Below are 21,460 nucleotides of genomic sequence, written 5' to 3'. Positions count from 1 at the left end.
TGGCCCTTACAATACCACTATGAGGTGGGGCGTAATTATCATCCTATCTTACAGGTGAGAAAAAGGAGGCTTGAAACAATTATATCTAGGGTCACACAGCTACTCAGGGAAGAACAAGAGTGAATTATTTTCTGCAAAGGGCACAATCGGATACTGGCTTCAAATTTGAAGGTAGCACCTGATTCCATAGCTCGAGAGCTTAACCACCAGGCAATACTGCAAGCACCATTATATCTCTCCCTACCTATGCCTAAGTATTTGACTATACCTCCATGAAAGCATTTACTGTACTCTGCCTAGCACTATAATTACAAGCACTTCTTTGAGTTTTGCGAACTCTTTGATGGCAGTGATGGTAGTGCATAAATATCATTTGAGCTGATAGAAAAGATGCTAGTATCTCTAAGACCAGTGACATTCTTCTTTGAAATTTCTTGTCTCCATTTCAGTGTGTCTCCATTGTCAAGGGAATACAATTCTGGATTCTCTATACAGTCTTAAGAGGAAGATGATTTCTTTGCACTCTCCTGTTGGTTTTACTCTTGGTGATATAATCCACTATACAAATCACTTTTGTCCTGGCTATTACATAAGAGGTCATTCTTCCCAGCTTTATCTCCTTTTTCTTTTGTACCCACTTTTATAGGCTAATGGAGTGCTTTTCCAATAAGACCTGCTAACTGCGCAAGCACAAGATAGAACATGACAAGTACTTTAATAGAGGTGTAATGCAACACTTTGCTATCAGTAGGGAGAGATGCCACAAGGATGAGTGTCTGCCCCAGTGGTCAACAGTGTGAGCATTTTATGTCACTTAAGCCTATGAGGAAATTAATTTCAAGTCCTTTTTCTTAGAATAACTATTTACATTTGCATAGGCCTTTTACATTCTTTATCTCCCCTTTGTCTCTAGAGCTTCGTGAGGTAGAGTTGTCATAATGTAAAATACATGTTATTATTGTATATATACATGTAACAACACATATGTTGTTACATGTATATTATATAGCCATGTCTTAGTTTGTTAATTTGGGCTGCTATAACAAAATACCACAGACTGGGTGGCTGATAAACAACAGAAATTTATTTCTCACAGTTCTGGAGGTTGAAAGTCTGAGATCAGAGTGCCAGCATGGTCTGGTGAGGGCCCTCTTCCCAGATGCAGACTTTTTGCTGTGCCCTCACGTGGCAGAAGGGAGGAGCTAGCTCTCTGGAGTCTCTTTTATAAAGACACTTATCCAAATTATGAGGGCTCTGCCCTCATGACCTATTCAGCTCCTAAAGGACCACCCTCGTAACACCATCACTTCAGGGATTAGGATTTAAAAATATGACTTTGAGGGGGACGCAAACATTCAGACCGTAGCAACACAACATATATAATGTAAAGCATTATATAAAGCTAGTATACAGCTTATTATATAATATACACTATAATGTTATGCTTATTGTATAGGTGACAAAACTGAAGTTCATATAAACTTGGCAAAAGTTACACAGATAATTCAAGGCAAAGCCAGGACTCTAAGTCAAGTATGATTTCAAGTCTAGTGAAGTCTTTCCATTTCATCTTGGCTCCCACAGCCAAGAGCTGTGACCTGGGTGTTTCTAAGCATGTTGAGCAAGTTGTGCCCTTTACAGAAATACAGTTCACTCCTGTTCTATCCCCAATATAGGTCTTAGAGTTTGTAAGGCTCAGATATATGAGTCTGTATTTTTGAATACTCTTTACACACTATATAACTTCTCATTGTTGACGTGTACACTATATAGATCTCAACCTCAGAATTCTCTTGACGCCAACATTTCCAATACGCAGCTTTATGAGAAGAGAAATTCATGTGATTTCAAAGATTTAGTGACAAATACAACACATCTTGCCCTTTCCACAATCTTGATGACTGAAATTCCACAGGCATTTTTTCTGTTGTGTTCTGATAGTGGCAAATGCCCTCTGACACCTGAGGGTAGGTGAATTTGTAAGAAACATTCCTGAAAGCAGGTATGTATACGTATAGGGTGTAGAAAAAGTATTGGGAAACAAAGCGGGAGTACAGGAAGGATAACTGGTGAGCCAAAAAGAGTAGATGGAGGGCTTTTATAGTTTTGTCTACTGTAGTGCATTGAATTGTGTCCCCCAAAATGATATGTTCAAGTCCTTACCCCAGATACCTATGAACATGACCTTATTTGGAAATAGGTTCTTTACAGATGTAGTCAAGCTAAGATGAGATCATACTGGATTATGGTGGGCTCTAAATCCAAAGACTCCTGTCCTTAAAATGGAGAAAGGAGAGGGGGATTTGGATACAGAGACACAGAGGAGACACAGGAAGGAAGGCCGCGTGAAGACACAGGCAGAAATTGGAGCGATGCAGCTAAAGCCAAGGAACATCAAGGATTGCCAGGAGTCACCAGAAGCTAGGAGGAGGCAAGGAAGGAGTCTTCCCTAGAACCCTCAGAGGGAGCCTGGCCCTGCCAACAACTTGATCTCTGACTTCTGGCGTCCAGAACTGTTAAGAGAATAAATTCCGGTTGTTTTAAGCCACCCAGTTTGTGGTAATTTCTAGCAGCAGCCCTAGAAAACTAAAACAGCTGCGTAATAGACCACCCCCTCTGCCCACCTCAATTTTAAGTTCAATGTACGGGATAATTTTGAATTTGAAATTTAATCCTTTTAAGTAATTAACACTCTTCAATTTTTGTTCCCATAATATGTCACACTGACTCTTCTCTTCTAACAATACTGTCTATTGATTCTTTCAGCAATGGGCTACCAGCCCATGCAGAATGAACTGTGTGAATGTTCACACTTACCCCATAAGGAAAAAGAAGACTATTCCCCTAACACTTTGTTATTTCAAGACAGAGGCAGAAATCACTTCTTATAAACTATATATTAATCTACTAAAAACACAATATTGGCACAATTTCTAATAATGTCCCATAAATAATAACACAGGGTTTCTAAAAAGTCATTGTCTTCAGTCTTTGTAAATCCCCTGAATTCCAGCTGTTTAACCAGCCCCTGGGAGCTAAATGAAATGGCTTGAAGGAAGATTGTTGGTTGCTCCCAAGGTCACTGCAGAGATTCACCCCAGACCGAAACAAATGGATCTCGACTCCTCTGCTGAAAACTCCACCAAGAGGATTCTTATAACCCGAGGAGGGAGGGGGCATGGCAAGGAGTGGGCACGAAGGGAATATTGCTACGGGCAATCTAATGCCATAGCAACCCTGCCTGGTGAATCGGTGATTCCTGATGTTTTAAAGTTCAATTTAAACAGTTATCACTGAATTCAGTAGTGAGATAATTAGCACTAAAATATCTATTTCAGCTCTGGTTTCTTGTTTGGGGAACTAATCTACCCCAAGGTATTCCCTGCCCCGCCTAGCACAGTGCCTGGCATGTAAAGAAGCTCAAATGCTAGTGACTGGTGATCTGCGGGTTCTAGCAGCGGTCTCTCCAGAAGAAAACAAATTCCCACCTGCTGGGTCAGTATTTCTTTCCGAGCTGTGAACCAAAACCATTGCTACCAGCATTCTCATAAAGGCCTGACAATGCCCTGTAAATGAAAGTTCTGAAGAACTGTCAAAACCAGATTTGAGACCTCACCCCAAACCGGTAGACGTTCAGACTTCCCTGGACAGAAGTCAGTTATGCTACAGACATTCCAATTTAATCTGTAAAGAGATTTGAGAGTAACTGAGAGCACTTAAATGCAATATACAGATGAGACTTATTTTTACACACAGCATGCCTGGCTCCATGCCGACCCATCATCCCCTCTGGATGCTTGGGCCTGTCCTTCGGGGCTCTGGACCCGCTGACTCTCACAGCCTCACGGCCGACGCCTCCGCGCCGCCGGTTTCCCATCAAGAGTCGGCTCCGCGGGCGCTTCCAGGGGGCGTCTCCGTCCGCCGCTGCCCTCGGGGCTCCCGGAGCGGCGGCGGCGGACCGGGCGCCCCGCGGGGGACGCCGGCGTCCAGGGCGCCGAACGTGCCCCCTTCGCCTGCGCCCCGCAGCGGCTCCGAGGGGTGGGTGCGGAGCTGGCCGGCGAGGCCGGGCCGGGGGCGCAAGGCACCCCCCCACCAGGCGTGCGGGCTTCCCCCACCCCCGGCGGCGACCCCACCTCCCGCCCCCGCGGCGTGCGCGCGTGTGTCCGTCTGTCTGTCTTCTCTCTCGACGTCAGTGGGAATTTCCAGCCAGGAAGTGAGAGAGTGAGCGAGAGAGAAAGAGAGAGAAGTGCACCAGCGAGCCGGGGCAGGAAGAGGAGGTTTCGCCACCGGAGCGGCCCGGCGACGCGCCGACAGCTTCCCCTGCTCTTCCCGTCGGTCGGGCCTCTCGCCGCCGCCCTCCGCCAGCGTCCCGTTGCCAGCCTCACTCGAGAGCCCGGGGCAGCCCAGGCCGGAGTCGCCGCGGCCGGGAAGGCGGCGACGCCGTGGTCCCGCAGCCGCGCGCCCGGCGTTACCTCCGCCCGCGCTGCGGCCATGGCGCGGCGCTGACTGGCCCGGCGAGACCGCGCGCCCGCCCGGACCCGATCCGACCCGCTCCGGCTCCGGCCGGCCGCCGCCTCTTCCTTCCTCGGCCCCCAGGCCCGCGCCGCCCCGGAGCGGGAGCCACAGGCGCAAGGAGGCCGAGCGCGGACCCGCCAGCAGGGTAAGCCAGACTCGGGCAAGCGGGGGCCCCGCCGGCGAAGTGCGGCCCGACTCCCGCCACCCACCCGCCCCGCACCCCGTCCGGCCCCGCTCGGACTTCCTCATTCCTGCGCTAACCGCTCGGCTAGACCGGAGGACGAGGTTGACAGTAGCGGAGAGGCGCATGGGCTCTGCGCGAGGGGGGAAAGGCACCTCCGGACTAAGCACGGGCCGGTCGGCCGGAGGGCCGCGGCTGCCCTCCCGGGCCGTTCTTTCTCCCCCTTCCCTCCGCCGGGCGGGAACGCGGCGCGGAGGGGAACTCGCGCAAACTTATTTTATCCCCATCTCCCCTTCCTCTGCCGGGGGGTCGGGGCTTGAGGGATGAGGGGCGCTTGGGCGCGGAGGAGTGAGGGGAAGGTGGTTGGTGCAGTGCAGAAGCAGATTTCACCTAAGGGCGTTCCACGAAATGAAAGCAGAAGTGCATGTCAGTCCTCTGGGCTGGGAAAGCCCTCCCCAGCTCCCCAAGATTGAACTGGACAGCCTTATTCCTGGTCTCCTACCTCCAGAAGAAACCCCCCACTTCACACACACACACACACGCACACACACACACACACCCCAACCAGGACAGGATATGCTCACCTACTATAGGACCTGTACCTTAGTTTTCAAAAGATAAGGAGGGCCTGGTACTGATCCTACAGGGCCTGCCTGGCGTTTGAGAGCGAAATTACCCACTTAGAACACTTTTTAGACACCCTGATTATGTAAAACAGTTGGACAGCTGTACCATGTGTTGTGCATGACCTCTTAAACAAAAATGATATAAACAAAGCCTATCGTGACATTTTAAAATAATAAATTTAAAAAATATATGAGCTTCCATATGCATTTTTGATAAAGTAGTCAAAATATCATCTTCTGCTTCTTCAGAACTTGTTGGTAGACGTGCTGTTCTGAGCAGAGAGATGACTGCTGTAGAAAGTGTATCTGGAAATGCAGGGTAGTTTAACCAATAGAGTAAATATTCATCTTATGCTCTTCTGGTGTGTAGGTTGAACAGGAATCACATTATCAGGAGTGGTGTGTAAGAGTCAATGGCTACATAAAATTTCTCATTAATTTACTGTAGTAAATTAGGAAATTTGTACAAAGATTGGTTGATTGCTTGGCTTTGATTATCAAGATTTAAGCGGTTTTCATGGACTTTGCTAAGTCGGGTTTTTCAGTATTGCAGGTAACTAAATAACTATATTTAACTTAAAGATTTTGTTATAAAGCCCATAATCTGAGAGAATGACTGTATTACTAAACCATTTAATGGCTCTGGCATAGAAATGTTCTTCTACAGACTGGTGATCTTTGGTAAACACTAAAGCTTAGGATCAAGATGTTCAGTGCTTATTTTTCTAGCAAAATACCTCAATTGAATACACCTGAGTAGTTTAAATTGCATTCCTGTTGCTAAAACTTTAAATGGGAATCTGATTAAAATAAAGCCCTCAGCTGAAGCATGCTGTTTTCCTGATTTTAATGTTGTGCTTTCTAGAGATGAATCCTTTTACTGTTTGAGGCACTAAAGAAGTTATGTAAATAACTTAAAGCAGAGTATTTTTTTGAGCTTCTGCACTTGAGAAGACAGGAAATAAAAAGATTAATTTATCATGTAATTAAATTGCTAAAGTGAGAAGAGCACGTATGATCAATGGAAACATGAGCTCTCCTGAACTTACTCATCCACATTGATACCTGCAACTCCTCAAAGCCCTCTGGAGTTTATTTAGATAAAATGTCTTCCTGGGCCACAGCCTACTGGACTGAAATACTGCTTGCCGTGAATAGAAAACCACTTCTAACCTTGTTTGAAAGACTTTTTAAAGAAAGTTCTATATAATCCAATTAGGGATTGGTGGTGATTTGAAAATCTGTTTGTTTTGAACTGTCAATTTTATCTTGTGTTCTGCAGTTGGCATTCACATGGGCTGAGTAAACGCCCGGTTTTCAAACCCCGTTAGTAAATACTGGAGTATATGTACAAAAATAGTTGTTCCCCTTTGTAAGCGCTCCTTTGATCTTTGCACTTCCTTCTTCTACCTTTTAAACAGTATCATCTGTAATGACTGACTTGCACTTGGTAAAAGTTCAATTAGTCTGAAATAGACAGAATTTTAGATTTAGAGATCACAGCCCTCACATTTCTCTTGTCACTTTCCTTGGAACAAATTGACACTAGTTGAGAAACTAATATTTACGCAGGCTGTTTTTACCACTGCTTTCAGACTTCCAGATAATTGATGAAGTAAGTGACTACCTGGACTTTCAGGGATTGCTCACTGTGGTAGATGGAAGGTCTTTATAAGGAATTGGCAGCCACAGGAATCTTGGACTATCATTCAATCAGCAAGCCCTTATTTTTTACCTAATTTATGAGAGGTATTCCCCTGTTCAGAAGAGGTGAAAGTTCTGGCTTCTGGGGGAAGTGGTTACTTCATAACCTTCAATTAGTTTGAACTTGGGAGAAATAAGAACAGTAGTTGACATTTTAAAACAATAAATTAAAAAAATGATATCTGCGTTTCTATATAGATTTTTAATAAAGTAGTCAAAATATCTTTTTCTTTTTTAGAACCTATTAGTAGAAGTGCTGTTCTGAGCATAGAAATGACTGCAGCAGAAAATGTATCTGGAAATGCAGAGTAGTTTAACCAATAAGAATAGATATTCAGGTTCTGCTCTTCTAGTCTACAGATTGAACAGCAATCACATTAACAGGAGTGGATATATAGGAATCAATGGCTATGCAAAATTTCTCATTAATTTCCCTTACTTTTAGTAGGAAGGTTGTTTCGTTTGGCTGATTGGTTTTCTGTTTATAATATGAATCATACAAGGTGGCATGATTGTTTTATGTTTTAAGAAGAGAAGGAGGAGGAGAAGGAACAGAATTTTCGTGCTGGGGGCCACTTTTAGATGTGCTGCTCCTACATCTACATTTATGTCTGATCAGAGTTAATTGACAGCTGCTTCTTGGTGACCAGCAAACCATACTGAAGCAATTGACCCTGCTTTCTGAGAATGACTTCTCATTTGCTCTCTTGTATCTCCCATAAATACTGAATTCCCCTACAGTGTTCTTGGAGGTGAGCAGGTAAATCATGAGAAGCGTACATACCCCTTTGAGTTGACCCTGTCACTGCTTAGGAGACCTTAAGGGTTTTAAAGATAGAGGCATTCATTCATCTTCAGAGAGGAAAGTTGGGACTTGTGACATAGTTTAGCAAATCAGTTTGGCTCCTTGAGCATTTTTCTTTAATCAAAAAAGATTAATATTTGCAACCAGATAATCTGGTAGAGTTAATAATTAGGGTAATATTACCAAGACACTTATCTTTGCAATATTTCATTAATGAGTATCCAGTGCTTCACTGTTAGATGAAGAAGTAGCATTCTTTTCTCAATGATGACTTTGTTTCATACCTTTGGTCTCTGTTGTTTTAGAGAGGGTTCCTGGGTGCAAATTAATACGCTTTCATATTTTCAGGTGAGGCTGGTAGACCTACCCTTGAATATCAGCTAATAGTTTAGAAACTAAGTTGTGAAATGAAATCTCACTGCTTCACTATAAAAAATTTAAACCCTAACAGTTTTACACAAAAGTGATATAAAGTGTGATTTGTTAAAGAGTATAGACTCTTCAAGAGTGCAGATTATGGATGAAAATATTTGTTAAACTTACAATATTAATCATGAAAATATTGTATTTAAACATTTTATCATCGCATTTTAAAATTTAAAAAGAAATCAATTCATTGTTATTCTTTTATATTTTTTGCAGTAATAGATTTAATTATCAGTAGTACAAGTTTCATCTGCTTTGATTTGTTGCCTGTTTTTGAAATTAGAATAATGAAACGGATGGCTTAATTCCCTATTACAAATTGGCTTATTACTGTTCATTTACATTTCACCATTAGGCCAAAAATCTTATAACCAGCTTTTATTCTGACCCATACTTTTGACAGATATTAATGAATTTAATCTATAGGTGATTTCTTTAAGCTGTGAAAAAAATTCTGGCTGATGGAGCCTGACTGATGCTGCAAGCACTGCTTTGTAATCCAAAGATTGTTAAAGCCTATCTCAATGAATCAATCAAAAAGTAAAACCAAAATATTTTATGACATCCGGAATAAAATACTTATGACCTATAAAAAATTGGGGGGAAAAGGTTATAGCTGGAAAACCTCAGGAACCAGCAGGCAACATTTACTATACTTTCTGCCTTCATACTGTAATGATTTTGCAACACTGTAAAACCTGGGGCCTCATCACAGGAGGGTTTTGTTCATTATTTCTCATTTGTAGCATTTTCAGAAAATTTTCCTTGGAACTCTGAATCTAACCATTTATTCTCTGTGGACACAATTTATGAAATGAAATATACCATCTACACTAGAAAAAGGTACAATGCCAACACTCCCAGGCCTGGTATTATACCTTCAGGGAGAGTCAGAACCATTTTACTGAAAACTCCTAACTTCAGTCCACTCAGCTTTGGACTTAATTAATTCTGGTTCTGACCCTGACCTCTCTTCAAATCACTTAACAAACACACATTCAAGTTTTAAAAATTAATTTTAAAAGTTGTTTACAAATACATATATGTATAATCATTTTTGTTGTTGCCAACAAACTGAGGAAGAAAATAAATGTTTACTTATATAACAAGTACATTGTAAAGCTGTCATTGTTGAAAAGTAACCTGAAAAGTGAATAGCAGCAGTGTTTGTTAGTTAGAATAATAAAATAATCCAAGTACTCTGCATATAGCTTCCCTGTGAGAAGATTTGGAGAGAACAGATAAATTTTGCTGTGTTCCATTACATAATCAGCTCAGTCTATAGCTTCTGGGCATAAACGAAAACACAGAGCTCTAATGTTGTCCCAGTCTTCACTGTGTGAATCAAAAAATGTATGGACCATTCAAACATTTCATACTGGAAAATAAAGCTTTGGATTTTTCTTAGATTTAAGCCTTTTGATATATGAGGCTCACTAGCATTTGTACATGAGATTTTCTTTTTTTGCTAACTTGAATTAAAAAACTACAAAACCTACATAAAGTTAAGCACACCTCTATAGGGAGAGCTTAATTAACATTAAATAAATAACTTGATTGCTATAATGAATTTTGTTTGTCAAAATAGTTATTTTACAAAATTATCATTTTTATTATTTATTGTGTGGTTTTACTAAACATATCACAGTATATTTCAGTGTCAGGGCATACGTATCCTTCATTTTTATCTCCAGAAATCAATTCTACTAATATTAAGCTTGGAAAAAGAAAAATTAAAAGTGATGACAAATTCCTTAATCAATCTACCTCTTCATCGGTTCTGGGTTCAAGCCTGCAATTCATTTAAATAGTGAAAATAAATTGCTTAATTGTCCTAGAAAATATGCCTTCCAAGACAAGAATTTTAGGAATGGAGAGAATGACTATTTTTTTTTTTTTTTTAGTGTTTTAACATGAATCCCTGACTTATGTTTTATTGATGTTTGAAGAACTTTATCTACCAGTTCTTAACTTAGGTATAGGTTTATTTTCTAAGATATAACCATTTATTGGTGTTTGATCATTAAGACTTGATTTATAAAGTGTATTTTTCTTTTAAATGGGGGCTAGGTGTGGTTGTGAGGTCAGAGGAAAAGAATCCCTAAAAAGTTACAGCATCTAGTATAATGCTCTCTGAATAATATAAGCACCTGTATGATTTATAAAATTACAGACAATGTGGAAGGATGGAAGGAGTATGAATGGCTGTTCATATAGAGGACATTTAAAGTAGAAAGGAAGAAACATGAAGGTAAAGAATAAAAGTTAAAGTTAATGTTGAAAACTGTGGCCAAAACAAAGGATAATGAAAGTATAGATAAAGTTTTAGTGGAGAGTTCTCTATAAAATCAGATCTTGAACTTTATTTTTGACTTAAATGTGGAAAAGAAAAATAATCTAGAAAGTAAATCAGAATTCCAGAGAAAAGGATAAATTCTGTATATCATGGATGAGAAGAGGAGGGTCATAATGAAAAGAGTGAGAGGTTGTCCTTGAATAGAACTGTTTTGTAGACATTTCACTGTGGCTTATCCTACTTTTTCTTTTTTTTAACTTTTTATCTTTTTAAAAAAATTAATTAATTTATTTATTTTGGCTGTGTTGGGTCTTCATTTCTGTGCGAGGGCTTTCTCTGGTTGCAGCGAGCGGGGGCTACTCTTCATCGCGGTGCGCGGGCCTCTCACTGTCGCGGGCTCTCCTGTTGCGGAGCACAAGTTCCAGACGCGCAGGCTTAGTAGCTGTGGCCCACGGGCCCAGCTGCTCAGCAGCATGTGGGATCTTCCCAGACCAGGGCTCGAACCCGTGTCCCCTGCATTGGCAGGCAGATTCTCAACCACTGCGCCACCAGGGAAGCCCTATCCTACTTTTGATTAATTGAAATCAATAGTCATTTCCCCCACATTCTTAAGTCAGTTGTGTTAAGCAGACCTCAGTACACTTGGGAAATTATAAAATCAAAAGCGTGGTATCTGATAACAGTTAAATACACTTCCTTGCTCTCTTGCTATATCATAGCATTTATTTGATATAATGTCTTTATGGTTTCTCCATGTGTTTACCCAGTTTCCCGTTTTAGACATTTAACTAAATTTAACAAGCACACCTTGGAAGATTTTAATACTTCCTATTTTAAAACATTGCCTTAACAGTCATTTACTTTGAAGTGCTTTTTTATGATGGGCAGGGAAAGTATCCTATTTCTCTTGAAAAGTCTACCATAATAGCCAAATAGGAATTAATCCAAGTTGAAATAGATGGATGACTGGAGAGGGGGGGCAGTTTTGCTGTACGTACTAAATATGTGTTAAACTGAAAACAATAATTTTATTGCTGAGGCACTTAAGTATCATTACATGGATGTCCCCGTCAGTATGCCAATATCAAATTTATCATCATTCCCACCCACCAAATTGCTCCTCCCAGCACATTTAGGGGATACAGTTGTTAGCCCACTGTGGTCCATTCAGTAGGTTTCCCATGCCAGAAATCTAGAAACCCATTCTTCATGCATACTCACTTATCTCCTCCAGTCCATCACCAAATTCTATCAATTCAGCCTCCTCTCATCTCCAGCATTCATCCCCCTCTCATCTCCAGCATTCATCCCTTCCTCACTGAATTTCCAGCTTTCATGTTTTTCATTTGCTCCTGATGCATAATCTCCTGCTTCTATTCCATCCTTCATTCCAGCATAAAAGTCAGCTTTCTGAAGTGAAGATCTGCTCATATCACGATCTTTATATTTCTGAAATGTCTCCATTGTCGTTACAAGCTGATTCCTGCACACCTCACCCCCACCCTTGCTCCTCACCCATCCCCTATTTCTCAAGTCATCCATATCAATTTTCAGTTCCTATCTGCCCTATTTTCTCACTTTGAATGCCTCTGCATATGCATTCCCTGTGTGAGGAGTGTGCTCTCCTTCCTAGCCATTGTGCTGACTACTCAGCCTTCAGGCATGGTGTCCACATCACCATTTCTCCGTCCCTCCTCTATCCATTCTCCCTGACCTCCCCGTAAAGATTTATGTGCTCCCAGTCCATGGGCTCTTGACTTCTTATGCTTTCTAGACAGAAAATATCTTGAGGGGAGGAATTTTATCTTATTTTTATCAGCACAGCACCCAGTAAGTTTGCCAAATGAATAAGTAAATAACTAGACAAAATATTGATAGACTGCTATTGATTAAGCTGTGTGACTCTGGGCAAGTTAATTAACTTCTCTGGGTCTCATTTTCTCTCTTAAAAAAAATGAGACAGACTAAATGAGCATCTCCCTCTAAAATTATTTGTTTCTTTGATATAATAGTGTTATTTGGAAGACTCCAGATTTTCTTGCCATGTTGAGATAGGTCAACTTAAGGAAAATTCATGTAAGAAAGTACAAAGACAGTTCTTGATTATCAATATGATAAGATGAGGAACTGTCCATTTTTGGATTATGAGTTATCATTTATGGTCCCAGTCTAGCTTCTTTCTGACGTCAGGTGTTTCTGGGGTTGCATCTTTTCTTAATTAATTATTCTCTACTATGAACTCATGTTCATACCTCCGAAGCAGTTTAAGGCACACATGATACAGAAATTGAATATAAAATTCAGTATTTTGATTGTAAATTGCTTCAAGGTCTCACTGATTATAACTATATTTGGAGGAAGAAGATAGGGAAGTGGTAGTCTTATGAGCTGAATCCTCATCTGTCATAGCAAGAACACAATGTCTAAATTGATCAATTAAGAAAAAAGATATAAACATAGTATTTAAGGATATGAAAAGAACCCCCAGGAAAACCAAAAAGAGAAAGTTAAGAGTGTTAAAAAGTTGATCACTCGGAAAAGCAGGATTGGAGTTGGGAGGTGGTGTGGGGAACCTTTGCTTTTTATATAAGCTGTTCTACTTTTGCATAGTAGGATTTTTTTTTAACCGTTAATCTATTTGAATACATGTTGAGTCCTTCCTATGTGCCAGGTTCTAGACACTGGGAATACAGTGCTGAACAAGACAGAAATCCACAATTTCATGGAGCTTATTAGATCATTTAATGTTTTCAGTTTAAAATATTTTTTTCTTATATTAGCCTTTTTAAAATTGAAGAATCACATAACCAAAAAAGGACACAAATCGTGAGATTATGGCTTTAATGAATTATCTCAAAGTGAACACACTTAACATTAAATAGAACGTAACCAGCACACCAAAAGCCCCCTTTCTGCCCCTTCTTAGTCAAGATTCCTACCCTTCAGTCTCATTTAAAAGGTTTCACTAATGACTCTTGGATTACGTAAATGTTGGTTCCGTGACTCATATTTGTCCGCGTAACAATCAAGAGTTGACTGAATGAATTCATTACTTCAAGGTGCTAATAATGAGCTTTACACAAGTAGGCACTAACTCTCCTCTTGTTAAAAGCCCTAAGGGCAGCTTATCTCAGATTTTCCTCACCGAACAAAATATGTAAGTGAAAATATTTAAAAATTAAATTTTGACATTAATTTGTCATTTATGAGTTTGAGTAGATATTTTGCTTATTGCCGAGCAGTTAAGATCAGTGACAAAGAGACACGGGAGAAAGAAGTATTCAGACCTTACCAGACATAGAGGAGAGGGTGGTTCACCCTTTTTCCTTCTCACTTTATATTGGGTTGGCCAAAAGTTTCATTCGTTTTTTTCTGTAAGATGGCTCTAGTAGCACTTAGTTATCTTTATTTTCATTTGAAACCATTTTGTTAGATTGTATGTGACAGCTGTCATATCAGCGTGCATGTAAAAAAAGACATCAAAATTGGTGACTTTTTTTTTTAATTTATTTATTTTTGGCTGCATTGCGTCTTCGTTGCTGCGCGCGGGCTTCTCATTGTGGTGGCTTCTCTTGTTGTGGAGCACAGGCTCTAGAACACAGGCTCAGCAGTTGTGGCACACGGGCTTAGTTGCTCCACTGCATGTGGGATCTTCCCAGACCAGGGCTCGAACCCGTGTACCCTGTATTGGCAGGCGGATTCTTAACCACTGCGCCTCCAAGGAAGCCCCAAATTGGTGAATTTTTGTGTAGCCATTTTAATATTGAAGATGGAAAGAAAAAAGCAACATTTTCGGCCTGTTATGCTTTATTATTTCAAGAAAGGTAAAAATGCAATTGAAACAAAAAAAAGATTCGTGAAGTATATGGAGAAGGTGCTGTGACTGATCGAACATGTCAAAAGTGGTTTGCGAAGTTTCGTGCTGGACAATGCTCTGTGGTCGGGTAGACCAGTTGAAGTTGATAGCGATCAAATCGAGACATTAATCGAGAACAATCAACGTTATACCACGCGGAAGATAGCTGACCTACTCAAAATATCCAAATCAAGTGTTGAAAATCATTTGCACCAGCTTGGTTATGTTAATCGCTTTGATGTTTGGGTTCCACGTAAGGTAAGTGGAAAAAAACCTCTTGACCATATTTCCGCATGCGATTCTCTTCTTAAACGTAATGAAAACGTTCCATTTTTAAAACAAATTGTGATGGGCGATGACAAGTCTATACTGTACAATAATGTGGAATGGAAGAGGTCGTGGGGCAAATGAAATGAACACCACCAACCACACCAAAGGCAGGTCTTCATCCAGAGAAGGTGAAGTTGTGTATATGGTGGGATTGGAAGGGAGTCCTCTATTATGAGCCCCTTCTGGAAAACCAAACGATTAATTCCAACAAGTACTGCTCCCAGTTAGACCAACTGAAAGCAGCACTTGACAAAAAAGCATCTGGAATTAGTCAACAGAAAACACACAATCTTCCATCAGGATAACGCAAGACTGCATGTTTCTTTGATGACCAGGCAAAAACTGTTACAGCGTGGCCGGGAAGTTCTGATTCATCGCCGTATTCACCAGACATTACACCTTCGGATTTCCATTTATTTCGGTCTTTACAAAATTCTCTTAATGGAAAAAATTTCAATTCCCTGGAAGACTGTAAAAGGCACAGGATCAGTTCTTTGCTCAGAAAGAGAAAAAGTTTTGGGAAGATGGAATTATGAAGCTGCCTGAAAAATGACAGAAGATAATGGAACAAAAGGGTGAATACATTGCTTGGTAAAGTTCTTGGTGCAAATGAAAAATGTGTCTTATTTTACTTAAAAACCGAAGGCACTTTTTGGCCAACCCAATACATTGACATCTGCATATATTGAAGGGTTTATCTATAGGCATGGTCATTGTGAAAAGGCCTTCATATCTAGATTAAGGACTGAACGGTCCTCTGTATAAGGCCTAATTTTGATGCTTGCAAATTATTATTTATGTGTGTGTGTAATCGGAAGCTTGTTGTGATTCTTTCTTAAAGGAAACCATTTTCTCCCTCCAGGCCAGTTGTCACCACATACGTAGAACCAAGTATTGCTGGTCCACATGATGAATCCTTTTCTCTTAAAACATAAAGGATATATTTTTATTGATATTGTAGAATTAGTAAAAATGAAAATCCGTACTAAAGTCATCATATTCAGATTTAAGAGAATGTGATCAGTTTCTCTATGTTTGATCAAAAGAATATTAATCTCTTGGGAAATCCCTGCTGTCCAGTAGTTAGGGCTCCGCGCTTCCATTGCAAGGGGCACGGGTTTGATCCCTGGTGGGGGAACTAAGATCCTGCATGCCATGCAGCACGGCCCAAAAAAAAAAAAAAAAAGGAATATTAATCTCTAATTCATAATCCACGAGGTCTCCTCCTCCTCAATCTGAAAATACAAATACTCCAAATTGGTCCTCAAGACAAAGGTCAGACATGAAATTAAAATTTGGTCATACTCTTTTTTTATTACGACTTTATTTTTTTAGAGCAGTTTAAGGTTCACAGCAAAATTGAGGGGAAAGTACAGAGATTTACCGTATACTCCCTCCCCGACACATGCATAGTCTCCCCCGTTATCAGTGTTCCCCGACCGCAACAGTGTGTTTGCTGCAATGGATGAACTGACATTGACACATCATAATCACCCAAAATCCAGAGTTTACACTGCAGTTCATTCTTGGTGGTGTGCATTCTGTGGGTTTAGACAAATGTATAATTACATGTATCCATCGTTATGGTTATCATACAAGAGTATATTTAACTGCCCTAAAAGGCCTCTGTGCTGTGCGTATTCATACATCCTCCCCCACCATCGTACTCTAGTTTTAGGGAGGAAGAAATCTGTAGAAGTAGAAATGTGGAAGCAAAAAGTTCAGAACAAGGTCCAGTAAGTCAAATCCCTTTTGAATGCCACCTTAGTGAAAGACCTCAAACTTTGAGTAGGTGTATTGAATTGGTTTTTATATGGAAATGGAAGGCAGCAATCTCCCCACGAGTGACATCAGTTCTAACATGTAAAGCTTTAGCCAATTTACTATAAATCTTTAGAGAACTTTTATAGATATGCAAATTTATATTCACCAGATTTTATCCTACTGTAGTGTAAACAAAAAGAAATGTTACTTAGAATGGAATCTGCCATTTGATATACATGACAATTATAATATGGTTAGAAAATGTCCAAAATATTTTTTGATCCTATAAATTTCAATCATCTGTGATTAAGAAAACACCACAGGCAAAGATTTGTTTCTTATAGAAAGCATTAGAATGCATCCTAATCACTTCTCTTAAAAAATCCTTGCCCCCCATGGTTACAATGGACAAGGTACAGCAAGAATTTAGATGCTTCTTTCATACAGGGTAATGAAGTTATATTTACTATGTTTGTTGATTCTAAAGGCACACACCCAGTTTAACACATGACTTAATCATATATGTTTGAGGATTTTCTAGGTGTCTTTCTAGTCTTGGTTTTTAATTTCATTGTGTTTGGGTAATATATTTTATATGTTTTCACTTCTTTGAAATTTATTGAGACTTGTTTTGTGGTCCAACATATAGTCTATCTTGGTGAGTGTTCCATGTGCACTTGAAAAGAATGTGTAGTCTGCAATCACTGGTGGAATGTTCTGTATATGCACTTAGGTTAATTTGGCTGATGGTGTTGTTCCTTAATTTTCTGTGAAAATTACTGATGTTCTCTTGATTTGCTTTTATCAGTTATGGAGAGAAGAGTGTTAAAAGTCTTAACTATAGTTGTGGCTATTTCTGCTTCCTTTAGTTCTGCCACTTTTTACTTCATGCATCTTGAAGCTCTGTTAACATATACATACACATTACGATCATTATTTCTCCATGATGATTTGACCCTTCATTCTTATGAAATGTTCCCGTTTGCCCCTGGTAATCGTTCTTCTCTTGAAGTGTACTGTATATGATATTTTAGTATAGCCTGCTTTCTTATATTTAGTATTTCCATGGTGTAACTGGTATAACTTCCCATCTTTATACTTTGAGACTATCTCAGTCTTTAATATTAAAGTGTAATTCTCATGAAAAGCATATACCTGAGTCTTGCTTTTGTGTCCAGTCTGACCATCTCTACTTTTTTATAGGTGACTTTAGTCTATTTCTATTTCATGTAATTACTGATATGGTTGGGTTTAAGCCTACTATCTTGGTAATTGTTATCCATTTGTGCCCTCTGTTCTTTATTCATTTTTTCCTCCTTTCCTGCCATCTGTTGAATAAACCAAGTTTACTTTTTAAATTCCATTTTATGTCCTTCGTCAGCTACTTTTTTAAGTGGTTGCTCTAGGGATTATAATATGCATCCTTGAGTCTACCATGAATTAATACCGTAACATGTCATATATAGTGTGAGAATTCGATAGTGTTTTACTTCCATTTGTCCTCTTCCCTTCCTCTGTGTTGTTATTGTTACACAGTTTACTTCTGCATAGGTTATAAACCCCAAAATTTATTGTAATGTTTCTCTTGAATAACAAACAAGAAAAAAGTCTTATACTTACCCACATATTCATCACCTCTGGTGTTTATTATTCTTACATGTAGGTCCAAGTTTCTATCTAGTATCATTTCCCTTCAGCGTGGAGAACTTTCTTTAACATATCTTTTAGCAGACCTGCTGACTACACATTCTCTCAGCTCTTGTCTATTTGAAAAATGTCCATTTCACTTTTTATTTTTAAAGGATATTTTTGCTGAATATAGAATTGTTCACTGATTCAGTTTTTTCCATTCAGCACTTGCATCATTGTTTCTGATGAGAAGTCAGCTATCATACTTATCATTGTTTCCCCTTGTCCCTGGGTGCTTTTAGGATTTTTTTCTTTTTCTTATTAGTTTTTCACAGTATGGCTGTAATATGGCTAACTGTGGTTTTGTTTGTGTTTATCCAGCATGGGGTTCTTTGAGATTCTTGGGTCATGGGTTGATTTTTTTTTTTAATCAAGTTTGGAAAATTCTCCACCATTATTTCTTCAAATATTTTTTCTCTCTTCTCCCTCTTTCTGGGATTCTAAATTATACATGTGTTAAGACCACTTCATGTTGTCTCATAAGTCACTGAAGGTGTCTTAATTTCTTTATGCCTTTTTCTCTGTGCTTCACTTGAATAGTTTTTATTGGCCATTATTCAAGTTTATTGATCCTTTCTTCCCCATTGCTCAATATGTTAATAAGTACACCTAGTGAAATTTCATTTCAGTCTAGAATTTTCCATTGGTTATTTTTCTTTTTTAATAGTTTTCTTTTCTCTGCTGAGATCTCCTATCTGTTTATCCCTTATATCCATATTTCCTTTTACATTCGTGAACATGTTACTATTGGCAGTTTTAAAGGTACTGGCTGCTCATTTCATCATTTGTGTCATATTTCTTCTTCTGAGTCACATTTTTCTACTTCTTTGCATGTTTTGTCATTTTGTGTTGCACATTGTGAATACCCCATTGTAGAGAGTATGGATCTTTGTTTTCTGTTAAAGACTGTTGAATTTTGTGGTAACGGGCAATAAATTTATTGGTGGATCACCTGGTTTTATTAAGATGAGTTTAGAGTAGCCCTTATTCTAGGGTATATCCTTTACTCCCATTGCATGGTCTTCTGAGGTCACAACTGAATGTTAAGATTGTTAAGTGACGTCTCTTCACCCTAGATGATTAGAACTTCAGTGTCTCTCAGAAGTTCTGGGAACTTCTGGAATCTCAGTTCAGCTTATCATTGTTCCCCCTTGTCCCTGGATCTGGATCCCCAGCAGCTATTTTCTAGTAGGCTCTGCAGAATCTTGTCCTGCACTAGCACAGTTTTATATTTGGCCAGTGCCCGGAAGTGACCCCTCTGGAGATTTATGAGCCTCTTTCTCTGTGTATCTCTCCTTTCTGATACTCTCCCCTGTGAGATTGCTGCTCTCTATTTGGGCTCTACGTCCTTGTGTCATAGTTTGGAACGTGCCCTCAGTCAAAAAGTGAGTTTGGAACACACCTCAAGTATTTCCATTCTCTTATGGTATACAGCCTTATACTGTCTCTTGTCCAGTGTCTTAAATTATTGCTTCAAGTATTTTGTATAGCTTTACATTTGAGTATGGCAATGGGGCAAGTTCAATAATTGTTAGTGTCATGACTGAAACCAAAAGTCCACATTTGAACAAATCTGGAATTGCACTGTTTCTTAACATTAATGCAAAGGTAATTTTTTTAAAGTACTTATTTACGAATTTCGTGATTCAAAGAAGTAAAACTCTATTATATTTAGGCATCTATATCCAGTTAAAAAGATGATAAATATATAAAGTTAAATTGCAGTAGAACAGTATGTTGTTCAGTGTGCAGTCATCGATACACAGAAGTATTATAGCCCTTATGTGGACTATAAAGCTGCAGGTTACAGAGGAAATATAGGGTTTCTTGGCAAATGTTGGATTTCAGTAGAGGCTTGAGGACTGGGTAATATTTAAGTAGGAAAGGTGGCATTTTAGGATGCAGGGCATACTGTGAACAAATACACAAGATGCAAATGAGCAAGGCATTTTTGAATGATCAGTCTGCCTGTTGTAGAAGGTTTTGGTTAGGATGTAGTATTAGGTCATAGTGGAAAGCCCTCAGCCACTCAGCATATTATATGATAAGCATCACCTATTAAGCATTAAGAGCCTATTAAGGTGATGCTTATAGTACAATATGGTGAACGGTTGAGGGCTTTCGACTTGGTCTTGTAAGTAATGTGGCAATAATGTGAAAGAGGCTTAAGGAAGAAGAAATACCACAGTAAAGGAGAACAGTATGGAGGCTATCATTGTTATTCAGAGGTAAGGCAATGAATGTTTAACTAGGGTGTAACAGTGAAAGGAAAGTGCAAAGGAGGGGCAGATACAAGAAATAATACAAAGAAAAAAATCAACAGAAATTGATTATTGACTGGATGGGTGTGAAATAAGCAGAGGGAAAAGGAGAAAATGTTGAAGTTTTGGCTCTGAGTACAGGAGAGAATGATATATTGGCAAAACCTGGAAAGTCAGGAATGGGGCCCATTGCCATAGGAGTGATGAATTTGGTGTTAGATAGTAGGGAGTTGAAAGGATTAAAAACATTATTGTTTTATAATGGTATCACTGCTTAAAGCTAGCAGCAATTCATTAATATTTATATTTTGAAGGTTTTAACAGTGCTAATTTTATTTCTGTTTATACCATGGTGGTTTTGCCTCTTGTCCTTCTTTCTTTTGTTCCGCTGGAAACTGAATAGGCCAATAAAGTAAAAATGAGTACAAAGAGTGTTCTAAATAGGACCCTAACAAAGAAAGTGTAATTATTGAATCACCAAGATGTCTAACACATTCCCCACATACCTGCCATTTCCCATGACACTTACCGTGTTGCATTGTTTTTGCCTGTCTTCCTACTTACTAAACTGTTGCATTAGTTAGCTTTTGGCTACATAAAAAAATCACCACAAAGCTAACTAAGAAACAAACATTTGTTATTTCTCCCAGTTGGGGAGGCTGTCTAGGTCATCTGGTCTCGCCTGGCTCTGGGGATCTCTGAAGTCTTTCGGCTGCTTAGCTGGTGCTGTGTGGTCCAGGGGACCCTCTGCTAGGACTTCCCCTCACTGCACCATGTGGCCTCTCATCCTCCAGTGGGCTGGCCCAGGCTTATTCACATGGCAGCTGTGTTCCAAGAGAACAGAATGGTTGGTCATTGCAAGGCCTCTTGAAGTCTGCATTTAAAACTCACCCTTCTACCTCACTGTGTTAGTCAGAGTAAGTTACAGCCCTGCCGAGATTCAAGGGATGGAGAAATAGATTTTTCCTCTTGTCAGGTGGAGTTGCAAAGAATTTTTGGCCATTGCT

General features: G+C 39.6%; 1 protein-coding gene across 4 annotated transcripts in view; it reads left to right on the top strand.

Annotated features, from left to right (window-relative positions):
- The window catches only part of NFKB1 (nuclear factor kappa B subunit 1), a 132,193-nt gene that overhangs the window by 5,798 nt on the left and 104,935 nt on the right, over window positions 1–21,460 (top strand). For 2 of the 4 annotated variants that reach the window (XM_067736851.1, XM_067736849.1), the window contains exon 1: window positions 4,529–4,660. The exons of the other annotated variants lie outside the window; for them this stretch is intronic. The gene's annotated coding sequence lies outside the window, so the exon portion shown is untranslated. Of the gene's footprint in view, window positions 1–4,528; window positions 4,661–21,460 lie in introns of those variants that run through there. 4 annotated transcript variants of the gene reach the window in all.

This window comes from Pseudorca crassidens, chromosome 4 (genome assembly GCF_039906515.1).
Source record: "Pseudorca crassidens isolate mPseCra1 chromosome 4, mPseCra1.hap1, whole genome shotgun sequence".
NCBI classification, from domain to species: domain Eukaryota; kingdom Metazoa; phylum Chordata; class Mammalia; order Artiodactyla; family Delphinidae; genus Pseudorca; species Pseudorca crassidens.
Note: the sequence above shows the minus strand (reverse complement) of the source record. Positions and strands in the feature narration are given on the sequence as shown.